The 13,439-nt window shown below is 34.8% G+C and overlaps 1 pseudogene; it reads left to right on the plus strand.

The window, feature by feature from the left end:
- Nucleotides 1-2,586: 2,586 nt before the first annotated feature.
- Nucleotides 2,587-12,095, plus strand: LOC119246466 (40S ribosomal protein S19-like; annotated as a pseudogene).
- Nucleotides 12,096-13,439: the final 1,344 nt, after the last annotated feature.

A 13,439-nucleotide genomic window follows, 5' to 3' on the forward strand; every position in this document is an offset into this window, starting at 1 on the left:
TTTCCTCTTCAGAGAAGTTTCTTTTTAGCTCTTCTGCCCATTTTTTGACAGGATTATTTTCTTTGTTGTTGTTGAGTCTCATCAGCTCTTTGTAGGTTTTTGTGATCAGTCCTTTATCATTAGTGTTGTGTGCAAAAATGTTCTCCCAATTGGTGTGGAGATTTCTTGACCTACTAAACATAGAGCTTCCATATGATCCAGCAATTCCACTCCTAGGTATTTACCCAAAGGACACAGAAACATCAATTCCAAAGAGCACCTGCACCCCTATGTTTATAGCAGCACTACTTACAATAGTTAAGCTTTGGAAACAACCCAAATGTCCAAAAATAGATGACTGGATCAAGAAGATATGGTACATATACACCATGGAATAGTACTCAGCGTTCAAAATAGATAAACACATGCAATTTGTAGCAACATGGATGGAACTGGAAGGGATCATGCTCAGCAAAATAAGCCAGAAAGTAAAAGAATAATACCGGATGGTCTCACTCATGGCAGGAATCTAGAAAACTTAAATAAGGGACCAGGGAAAAGAATAACTACAAGAAAGAAAATAGCAAAATCAACAAACAACTATGAACCAGAGACACTCTATGGGGGCGGGGGGCGGGGAAAGGAGGGCTTGGAGTCAAAATAAGGGGGTTGTAATTGTATGGGGAATATAAAAAATAAAATTCAAATAAAATGTTAGAAAAAAAAGAGTTAGTGGCTTTGCAGTAAACTGGGCCTGGCTTCACACTTAACTCAGAGTCAGTAGTTACTATTTGACCTTCATTGTTCTCAGCTGTTAAGTTTCCTCATCTATAAAATGAAGAACAATACTCAAAGTTATCATGAAGATTAACCAAAATTTTATTTACCATATTACCTAGCAAATACTAAGTGGGTCTTTTGCCTTCTAGGGAACACATTCAAAAGTGAGTTGAGTTGTAGTTGAGTCAGGTAAGTCTTAATTAGAGACTCGTGCATGAAGGCTAAGTTCATGTATATCATCAAGTTCAGAATAAAGCACATGGGTAAATTCCAGTAACTATTTAACATGAACCTGTGTAGCATGCAATTTACTTCTCACAGCAACCAGGTAAGTGATTTTTTTCTCAAGCATATACAAGTATTAAGAGATAATGTTTGAGATTCAAACTTTGTTTAGTCTTGTTCCAAAGCCCATATCCCTCCTTATACCTCACAACCAGTTATTCTCAATACATTATTAAACTTTCTCTTTGTAACTTATCTCTTCATTTAAGCACCCTTAATCTGCTATGATAAAAGCTACCACTCATTTGGCCTCATTTATATTTTAATTTATTCTTCCTCATCTCCAAACCTTTATTTTATTTTATTTTTTGAGATATATTTATTTATGCATACAAGAACTGGAGTACAGGCCAGATGTGTGGGAGTATGAGAGAATTCACCAGAGACTGAGTGTGGAGCTGAACAGGCAGACAGACCAAAAACACTGCTGAGGGGAGCAGTGGGTGAGAAAGGAGAAGTCTGCCGCGCCATGTGGATTTCTCCGTGGCCAGATGGGATTGAACTGACCCTGTGGAGGCTGCTGACAACCTCACAGCACTGTGCTCAACCACCTGTGCCACTAGGGAGGTCTATACCTTTATTTTTGTGTGTGTGTATTTTTTTGTATATATAGTATTTCTCTTATATTGTTTGATAGTAACTGTTTTGTCTGAGTTCAACTTCCTTTCAAATTGAATAAGGGATATTCTCTGTATTTAATAGTTGCCAAACATAGCTACTATTCTCTTGAATATTTCCTCAATTAAATTAAAGATGCCATTGATCCACTCTTCTAATCTTGTAACTTCTAATTTCTTCAATGTCTTGTTTATAATTCTTGTAAGTCTCTAACCAACCATCAATTTTATTATAAAATAGAAATAATGGATATGTGATAGGGAGAATTTAAGAGAAAACAGCATCTAAGACATTGGTACACTGCAGAGGCTCAGTAAATGTTAATCTTTATTTCCCTTTGGTTGTTCCATTTGAGGTAAAGGTGTGTCATTATTTACTGAAAGGTGCACTCTCTCTCATAATGAGAATGCCAACCTTTGCCTTTGTACTATTTCAACTGAGAACCACATACATGTGAGCCATAAGGTCAGGTTCTGGGAAGAGATTCTTAACTTTTGGCTAAGATATTTAAGAAAACAAAAGGCTATTTTGTGCATAAAAGAAGAAACCACGACCTTGACTTTTCACCTTTTTATTGCTATGGAGGAAAAGGCAGTAATCAGTACTGTGATGGGTCACATGGATGATGGTTGTAATTAACTCTGTTGGACTTTGGTGGCAGCAAGGCACTTGTTTATTTCTTCTCAGAGGTTAGTGCCAGATTCTTTCAAGTCTGCATGGCAACCAAGGTTCAACATCTTTGTGGTGGACAGAGATCTTGAGAGATGTGGTGTTACCACGAAAGACAGGAAATTGACCAGCAATGATTTTCTCTCATGCTTGATATTGTATAAATTTGTTCAGTTTCTTATGTGATCTTTTAAACTCCAAAAGCATGATTATAGCAGATTTGAATATATATTGCTAATATATGGTATGCTAAACATGCTGGCCAAGACAGTAACTTTTGGAAGCTTGCCATGGAAGATCAGGTACTCATTGCTTGCTAGGCGTATGTCTTATGGTAAGGTTGACAGCTTTTCAGAAAGGTGTTTGGAAGAGGCCAAAAAGAAAAGAAAATGTCCATCTTCCCATATTCTAGGCTTTTTCTGAAGTGCCACAGAAAGAAAATTGGTTTTCCAATATTGGATAGACCCAAACAATCTCCAGACATGCTCATAATCTCTCTTTTCATGCCACTCTATCACTTCTTGATCCTAAACAGGAACAGAGAGGAAATAATGGAAATGTTTTTAAGGGGTACATATGAACAATTTTGTTTTAGTGAGAATGTAAAAACCATAGCCTCAGGCTATTTACTGAGCTCATTGGAGATATCAGATGAAATTAGCAACTCAGTCTGATATTCTAGGAATATGCCAGATCCTAAACTTAGAGACTTCTATTGCTGTAACCTTCTTTGACCTTAATTATACCCTTTCATTTTCTTTGCCTTTTTCCTATCCTATGTATTCTACTACCTAATTACCAATGATCTGCTGTTTTTCACACTAGGGCACGTCTACATCTTCTTTGATTTATTTAACATTGGTTTATTAAGCACCTTGATTGCTTCAATCTTCTATTTATACAATTAGGATAAAGGTATGAATAAGTAAGACCTTGTTCCTATCCCTCAAAGAACTTATATTCTAGTTATATGCCAGTTATTCTTGACTATATTCTAGCAAAGGAATCATAACTTCTACATATTTGTACAAACATAAAATTGAAAATACACAATATGGTAGAAAAAGAATTACTGAATTAAATTTAGTTGAATTTTGTCTAAAAATACAGTTTAAAAAATTGGCTCCTTTGTAGACAATGCAATGGATAAGAATGCAAATATATTAAGATTGCATCAAAATTTATTGCTTGATATAGTGTTCTAAATAACTTAAAATACAGATATATGCAGATAGAAAATTATCAGTTAGGTAGGTCTATGCAAGATATCCCTTGGGCAACATCAACTTTACCAGCAGTGGGCATTTTCTTCTGTTTAAATATCTTCATTCCCATAGAATTGTGTATAGTGCCTTCTTCCTTACTTGTATACAGAGCCTTCTTCCCTTATGTATGAATTATTGGAGAAGCATTGCCAATTATTTCCAATTTATTATTTTCTCACCTGAAATACGCTATCACCAGAAGAGAATGAGTAGTCACCTAGTTTCTAGTTTCCCACCCTTTACACACCCAATGCAAGTTGAATTGTTATTATTGCAGTATTATAGTTATTATCCTTTACTAACTCTCCAAAACATAATTTAATTTCCAAAGCCATAATGTATTAACCAACCCAGCGGGCCACGGCAACACTGACCAAACCAAGAGTTCATACTGTGCTTTTTACCAAATGAGAGATCAAAGCAATCTAGAGCAATCTGGGGATTCAAAAGAAGTTTATTTTTAGTAAAGGTAAAATTGGTCAGATGAAATGTAGCTATCACCTAAGCAACTGGAATGTTTCATAAATTCTACTACAAAATTTTCACTTGCCTTATTCCCTGGTCCTGTGCTCTCTGGCTGCGGTGGTAAACCTGTGAGCAAGGAAGTATTTTTTTTTTTTTTTAAAGAAGTAGTTTTATTCCAGCCGTTAGGAAGGGAGTGAGCTCTCGCATCCAATGAAACCGGACTGCAGCAATAATGTATGTGATATTATCTGTTCTTGCTTTCTCCAGGTCTCTGTCCATATGGGTCATTTGTGTCATCTTGGCAAGTTTTCAAAATGCTTGTTTTGAATTGATGGGCTTTAGCAGTAGCAATTTGTTACATGGACACTTCTCCTTTCAAAACTACAAAGAGATAGTTCTTTGCAGACACACTGTCTTCCTCTCCCCTGTGGACCTACTTTTCTCTTGGTATTTTTCAGATGAGATGAAAGGAATGGAAAAATTTAGGCCTGATCTGAAGGTCAGAATTGATTGATTGGTTGCAAACTGGCCTTGGGTGTTCAGATTAGATGTTAGATCTCGCTGACATCTTCATTTCACATGCATGCGTGCACACACGTACATGCACAGATAAACAGTCACAGAGAATGAATTTTCTAAAAGTATCACTTACAGTTCTTTTGCACATTCGCAATAAAGACATTTCGTTACATTTGTATACCTCCTTTCTAAAATTATCTTGTTTAGTAATTATATAAGAGTACATTAACACTGATTTGGAAATTGCTGTTTGAATGCTTAGGTGATATTGTGATAAACTTATCATTATGGCTGTGAGAAAAGCTACATATACTATACATAGACACATAAACATGTGCATATGTTTGTATGCAATAACATAAGGAACTACTATATTTAAAATTGTTAAACCTGTTCAATCCAGTCTCTGAATAATAACTGAATGCAGAATTTTGAATGTAATAATATTTAGACAAATAAGCTGATATTATGTATCAGTTAAGAAGTCTCATTGTCTCTGTGACAAAAGGACAGAAAACAAAAATAAATGAAGTCCCTTAATCTGGTAGATGCATGTAGCTACTTTGGATTTCAAATGGGAAAAGTAGGGTATAATTCAACTTTGGCAAAACCTGTGGTTGTTGAACTCAGTTGAAAATGATTATATTTGTTTAGTAGCCTGATGTATTTTTGTGATGTGACTCTCCTGTTAGAATACTTTGGTAACTGCAGGTCAGTAACCTCAAGGGGAAGCTAATCCTTGTCATTGAAGAAGATGATAGTGACAATGCAATACAGATCATCTTGGTAGTATACCTCAACTTCCAGGTAACTGGCAGTGAAAGTGAACCTAGCTTGAACTGATTAGGCTGGTATGTTATGATTTGTGTTGATAGATGAAAGTTTACAAAATATAGCATGAGGCAAAAATAATCCTGGCTATGTGTACTGTTAAGTGGAGGTGATATTTCTGAGTAATTGGATGACCTCGTAATATTTTTTACCATTCTGGAGGACAATTCATTTTATTTTTTCCAGTTTTATTGAGATATAATTGGAATAGGACACTTGGTAAGTTTAACATGTACTACATAATGTCTTAAAATACACACATATTGTAAAATGATGACCAAAAGTTTGATTGACATCCATCACCCCATATAATTAACCAAAAACTGTTTTTCCTTAAAAGCTTTCAGGATTTGCTCTTAGGAACTTTTAAATATAACATATAGCATTGTTAACTACAGTCATCATGTTGTATATTATATTCCCAGTACCTGTTTATCTTATATCCAAAAGTCTGTAACTTTTGACTTCCTTTACTCAATTCCCCCAGCCCCTGACTCTGGTAACCTCAAATCTAATCTGGTTGTCTATGAGTTTGTTTGCATGGTTTTTAGATTTTCAATATAAGTGAGATCTTATAGTATGTGACTTTCCCAGTCTTACTTATTTTATTTAGCATAATGTCCTCACGGTTCATCAGTGTTATCCATGCTGTTGCAAATTGCATAATTTCCTTAATTTTATGATATATCTCCATTATTCTGTCCACAGATACTTAGCTTGTTTCCATGTCTGCAGCAAACATGTACGCACACCTCTCTCTCCAACACATTCATTTTGTTTCCTATGGTTAAATACCCAGAAGAGGAATTGCTGAATTATATGTTAGTTCTATTTTAATGACTTGAAAGGAGTCTCCATACTAGTTTTCCACATCCAACCTGCAATCGCAGCAGCAGTGAACAAGGATTTTCTTTTCTCATGGCACCTTCTGCATTTGTTTTCTTTTGCCTTGACTGATAGCCTTTCTAACATGTTTGATGTGACAGCTCATTGAAGTTTTGATTTGCATTTCTCTATTATTTAGTGACATTAAACACATTTTTAGGTACCTATTGGTCATTTGAAAATTTCCCTTAGAGAAATGTTTATGGGGGTCCATTTTTAATTCCATTATTTATTTATTTTGCTATTGAATCATATAGTTTCTTTCCATATTTTAGATATTGACCCCTTATTAGATATATGATTTGCAGATATTGTTAATAAGCTGTCTTTATATACTTTATTTTTATCTCTTAACTCTTGCTTATTTCCTCCTGCACAAAATTCATTTTTTGAACTTCCCTAATCATAAATAACAAAAATGTTTTGATGTACCAAGAACTCATAGTTACATGGATTATTTATTTTACCAGTATAATATTTAAAATTATGATATGTATTTATACTACATATATTGACACTGCACAGAGAAATTTGTATTTAATATATTTGAAAAAAAATTCAGAAATTCATGATTTCAAACCTTTTATAAAATATTCAAAAGGTGTCTCTAGTCACTCCTTTTGTAAATTAGTTCTTATGTACGTTTATTTTACTTGACCTTGTGTAATTTCTTAGTCGTCTCTTACAGGTTTCATTTTCCTGTACTGTTTTTCTTCATCTTGATCTTAAAGTCCTTGAATTCAGAGGATACATTTTCTATTTGTCCTGAATACCTTAGTAGGAATACAATATAGGAGAGAGAGGAGGGAAGTTAACGCCAAATCACAATATATCAGCCAAAGCAGTAGTGGGGATAGAGGAAAGGTGGTATTTAATATACATTTACTTGAAACTGAGGTATTTTTAGCACATCTGCCTCAGTTTTTATGTGGGGCAGAGTTCAACTAAATTGATATGACTTCTTTCTGGAATTTATTGCCAGTTATGGGTTTAAGGATTTTAATATCCATTAGGATGTATAAAATAAGACAGAAAACAAATCATCTCTGACTAAGATTAAAGTTCAAAGTTACTCATTAATGCTGATTTCTTTTTTTTAACTCCTTTAATCTTGGATTCTGAATCTGGTCTGATTATTTTACCATTTAGGAACTATTTCTGCTTCCTTTTTTTAGCCAGCCTTCCTAAGCATAACCATTCTCTTGCCCATCTAGGTATATGGATTTCCCACTTACAAAGGGTAATCATTGTGCTAGTAACTCCTGACGAGTCTCACCTTTTGGTCGTATCTCAAGTAAAAAGAAGTTAAAATATACTCTTGAACATCTTGAGTTAATCCATATACAGAAAGATTAAGAATAATTTTGAAAATTACCAGTCTAGAATGGGGGTGTTGGTGGTATCACAATTGCTATATATTAGTTACTTTATAAAATTGATAAGACTGTTTAAAGTGTGGCTCCATTTATAGTTTGATAATATAATCCAATAAATGCTCTTTTATATTTTGTAATTTTTCTCAAATCCCATATTTTTTCTCAACTAAGATCAGAAACATTGTAAAGGAATCTGATGATAGTCTCACTCTCAAATACACCACACATACACACACACATACACACACACACATGCCACTTTGAAGATTCATTTCCTTTCCTAGTATTAGTGTAGCTAAAAGCTGCTGCAATGGTCTGAGCAGAAAGTTTAGTGCCTTGATCCTAAGACATTAGTAGGTTTGTAGACAGAACTTTTGATAAATTGTCTCTCACTTCATTTATGTAGTGTACCCATTGGCTAATACTGTATTTAGTTTTCACAAAGGTAATATCTAAACCATAATGATGGAGTGCAAGGTAGCTCATAGTTTTCTCTTTTCATCAATTATTCAGTGAAATCTCAGTCTTGGTAACACAGAACAAATGAATGAAGTACTCTTGAAACGGATGAGCTGTAACATGACAAATCTTGTAGATCAGAGCTGATGTTCCAAGAAGCCATTTCTGATATTCAGTGGTGATTTTTCATATTGAAAATTGGGCAAAGAGGGAACACAATGGCTGGTCAAAATAGAGCTTTCCATCTGTAACTTATGACTATTGTCACTTAAATGGTCTATATATTACACTAACCTGTTACAGGCCCATGGCATCTAATGCAAAGAAGATGTCATGCAAATAATTTACAGCCTATTGTATGGGTGATGAAGTGTCCTGTGTGCACACTCTTTCCAACTTGCATATTGAACCAGCCGCTTTCAGAGCCAAGGTTTCCATTCATGCAGTTACTAATACAGGCCAATATTTTTCTGTTAGCTTGATGAATTTCATATTCCCATCAGAATAGTGATGAGTTTTGCTGTATTTGGTCAATTCTGCAGTATTCTTCAACATTGTGATTATGTTTGTTAATCTCACTCACCTTTTTATTTCAAGTCTTAGATGTTCAAAGAAAAATCTTTCAGTTGGTAAGATTTTAGTATATTAATGTAAAGATTCTGTTAGTGTTCCCTCTACACAAAACAAACAAAATGAGACTTAACCCAACTGTCAATTCCAGGATATACTTCTGATGAGTATATGTGGGGAATTTCTTTTAAAAAGTGCAGTTTTCTCTTTCACTTGTAAAGATAAGGCAGCTGGGCAAAGCCTCCACTACCCTAATCCCCTTTTATAATATGTAGTTCTATTGTTTACAAATTTATCAAAAACCTTCCACAATTTTTTATGTCGTCAATGTGTACTTCATGCTTATTCCTTGTTGTAGAAAGAAGCAACTGGATTTCATGAAGATTGAACAACTAACTTTATATAAAAGGAAGACCCATAATCAACTGCTTATGATGTAACTTTTGAATTCTATTTTTGCAATCTAAATAATTATGTAGATTCCTGCCAGTTAACTATGACATTGTAGACATTTGTTCACCTAAATCCAGATTATAGGTTTGTAGATAATGAATAAAAGTAGATTAGGAATGATTCATAAAGTATGTAGTTTTGGATTAAGCATATAAAATAGAAGTTGTACAAGAAGAATAGATTCTGATTTTTAATTTGAGTGTGGTTAAACAGATATTTGGGAAGTTGAGTAATACCAGTGGAAAGATAAGGGTAATCAAGTGTCACTGTCAGATATAGCAACAATGAATGGAACTTTTCCAGCCAAAGTGGAGAATGAGACAGAATGAAAATAAGTCACAAGTGTGAATAACCCAGATCTTTCTTTAAAAAGCCTAGCCTGTGTTCTGCATCCTGGAATCCATTGACCATAGTCATACAACTAGGTGTTTATTGAAGAATCTACTAGAATTTGACCATGATTTAATAAAGCCTGTGCTCAAATATATTTCTAAATTTCCTGATCAATGTATTTTCATATAGTATGTCTCATTTTTATGTAAAATGATGTAGTATTTTCACAATGATGTAGTATAATACTAACAGTTAATATCTATTTATGAAAATGTCATTTTTCAGAGTTAAATGCTTGCTCCTTTATAGTCAACTCCTGTCTTTTGGCCCTGAAATGGTTTCTGTGAGGTATAGAACTATTATCTTTTCCCTAACCACATGCAATATCTTCTGAGTATACTTAGTCAACTAAGATGAAGCAGGCTCTATAGTTTTAGCTCAGTTGGGATTCAACCATCAAGTACAAGAGAGAGGTAAATGTGTAAAATAGATGTTCTTCTCTTGACAAGTGGCACATGTGGGATTTTAGGGTTCCATGATGGGACTTTTCTTGAAGCCAGAGTAGGATCAGGGAATTGGAAGAAATGGGTAATAACCTATTTAAGTAGGGCCATTTTTTACAGTTAGCTGTTTGCTCCTAGGGATGCCATGTTTTCCTCTAAGATCTGCTATAGTTTGGAAGGTTTTCTTTATTAGCATATACCTTCCTCTTTACTGAGAAAGAGCAGTGACTATAATGTGTTGACACTAGCCTATTATATGATGACTAAAATAGTTCATCTCATTGGAATTGAGGCCAATTCCAACACTGTCCACATCAGAAATGATATTAATTACACTTACATAATTTATTGACATACCATAGAATGAACAATAGACTGAGAGTTAGGGAAACTAAATGCACTGGTCTGAATTGTGCCTCTAAATGGCTATGTGAATATCAATTTATCATTTAATCTTTTCAGGGACTTGTTTTCTCTACCATGAGGAATGGGAATATTGATCCTGATTAGTAATTCTGTGGTTGGTGGGTTTATATGTGTGTGTTTGTGTGTACATTTTACCTGCATAAGTATTTTTTCAAATAAAATTTTATTTAGATCTCCACAGAGAGAACAGATAAAACTAGAGCTGTTGTGCTTGAAGCTACATTGATTTCATCAAAATTTTCCAAACCATTTATCATCCCTCAGGCTTATTAAAATGTAGTTAAAAAATCACTCCATGGGATCTAAGGCTGCTCGTTACTCTGATCTTCCATGACCCTACACTTGGCATTGTTTAGTCAACAAGTTCAAATGACTCAATTAAGGTGAACCTTATCTTTATTTACCAGGATGGTAGGAACCATTGACTTATTTAACAATGCATAAGATAGGAAAGATTTATCCAAAGTATTTATTGTGGTTGGACACTCAGTGTCAGATGTAGTGAATTAGTTGTTGAGCCCTATTTAAAAGAATGATCAGCGCTCTCTGTTTAATCAGTTACATACTGAGCTACAAGTGAATTTTTCCATTAAGAAATAAAGTCTATCACTGTGGAGGCAGCTGGAAAAGTTACTAAATTCCTGGTGTATGTATACATATATAATATGTGTGGTGATGTTTGAAGTTTTTATTACAGTGACTTTGCAGTGACCACATTACTTATAAGTGGCAGCATTAGGCATAAGTTATGCTGGTCTTCCTCGTAAGTGGCAATAAAAACTTTATAGCACCCCATACCATAGCCACATATTTTATTTAAATCACTTATTTTCTTTGGATTTTTTTCTTTTAATACATTTCTATTTTTTCCTTCTCATTTAAGTTACTCAACGTGGAAATATGTCTTCTTTGAAGTGGGTAAGGTCAAGAACATTTGGAATGTACAGGGTACAATCAATTTATGTTCCAGTTAGAAATGTATGCTTTGGTATAGGAAGTCCACAATTTGTCTTCTGGTGGTTATTTCAAATATGTATTGGGAAGGATATATTATATACCATAATTTGTGAGAATAAAATGAAAGGCATTAGGAACGCTGAAATGGTAATAAAGATATTAAGTGTTATTGATTGTTTTCACTAGCTCTTCTAGGTGAATTTATTCTCTGTGGTTGGATTGGTGAATATACACATTCCAGCACTCTGGCCTAAACAACAACTTTGTTGCCTTTTCCCTGACTGGCAGCATGGAGGCCTCAGGATGCCTTGAGCTCTTATAAAGACATGAACCAGCAGGAGTTTGTCAGAGCTCTGCAGCCTTCCTGAAAATGTTGGGGAAGCTCACAGTCCCTGAATGGGTGGACTCTGTCAAGGTGGCCAAGCATAAAGAACTCACTCCATACTATGACATGGTTCTACACAGGCACTGCCTCCACAGAGCAGCACCTGCTCCTCTGGTCAGTGCTGGAGTCAGCTCCATGACCAAGATCTTTGGGGGTTATCAGAAAAATGATGTCATGCCCAGCCACTTCAGCAGAGACTCCAAGAGTCCTCCAAGCCTTGGAGTGGCTGATAATGGTATAAAAGGACCAAGATGGGGGCTGCAAACTGACACCTCAAGGACAGAGAGATGTGGGCAGAATGGCTGGACAGTTTGCAGCTGCCAAAAGGAAGCATTAGAAGAAATAATGCTGGTTAGTAAATTGCCTTGTGGGAAAAAAAAAGAAAATAGTTTTGTCTTTGCTTCTGTATCAGATTAGAATTGAAATAGTACCTTCACTGGCCAGGTATCTTGTATGGTGACTTACCAATATATCCCAAGTGCCTTGAAAATTTTCTAGCACAAAATAGATTTTGAGAATTTTTTTATTAAATAAATGAGTAAATGGATGCAATCCTTAATTTTAACAAGTCAGTGAACATTTTTAGCCTACATCACTGAATGGGGCAAAAGATTTATCAGCCTTGTGTTTGAATCCTTAGTAAACATCTTTCTGAACTTTTTAATAACCTAAAAAATGTAATCCTTAACAGCTCAAGATAATTTCAGAATGGAAGGCTTGAGTCTGGATGATAGTGAAGTGTAGCAAAATGGAGAGTTAGGATACCTGGCAACCAGACATGTTCACATGATTTGACTAGATAATTGAGAATAAATTTAGTGCTCCATAACAGAATAAAGTTCAGCTGAGTATCCTGTGAGTATGCTAAAAGGCAGTAAGTAGCTCTCCTTGACGATCATCAATATCAAAGGAAGTAACCTCTATAATAAAAAAGAAACACAAAGCAACAACAATATAGAGACAAAGAGCGAATACTTCCTGCCCTGGACACATTATTAATTCATTTACTTATAATTAAGAATTTATGAGTTATGGGCCTCCCCTGGTGGCGCAGTGGTTGAGCGCTGGGTTGCGAGGCTGCCCGCAGCCTCTACAGCGCTGGTTCGTTCCCCGGCCCACGGTGAGGGTCCCACAAAAAAAAACAAAAACAAAAACTAATGAGTTATACCGTGTATATAACAATATTTGTCCTCAATATTAAATTCCCATGACATTTAATTTTTATCAGATGGAAATTTTATAATTCAAGCAGTCTGTATCTTTGATTTCAACCCATCACCTTCTCTAATGTTAAACTTCTGAGACTATATTGATCAAAAAGATAGACAAAGCCTCACAAATCCTAGAGTATTCTGTCTACTGTTTCATATTCACCATATGCACCCATGGAACATTGTCATAGTGTCTTTTTTACATAAAAATGCCTTGTCAGCTCTCAACCATGAATTTGTATCTACTTAGCTTCAATCCTTTCTATTATTTTGTCATATTTATTTGTTTTGGTTAACATAAAATAAGTCTGGGAAGAGGCATGTGATGGTTAAATTTATGTGTCAACTAGACTGGGCCATGGAGTGCCCAGATATTCAATGAAACATTTTTCTGGATATTTCTATGAGGGTGTTTTTAATGAGATTAACATTTAAATCAGTAAACTGAGTAAAGCAGATTTCTCCCATCC

The sequence above is a fragment of the Talpa occidentalis genome, unplaced genomic scaffold (assembly GCF_014898055.3).
Source record: "Talpa occidentalis isolate TD23 unplaced genomic scaffold, MPIMG_talOcc4v2.1 talOcc4.15, whole genome shotgun sequence".
NCBI lineage: Eukaryota > Metazoa > Chordata > Mammalia > Eulipotyphla > Talpidae > Talpa > Talpa occidentalis.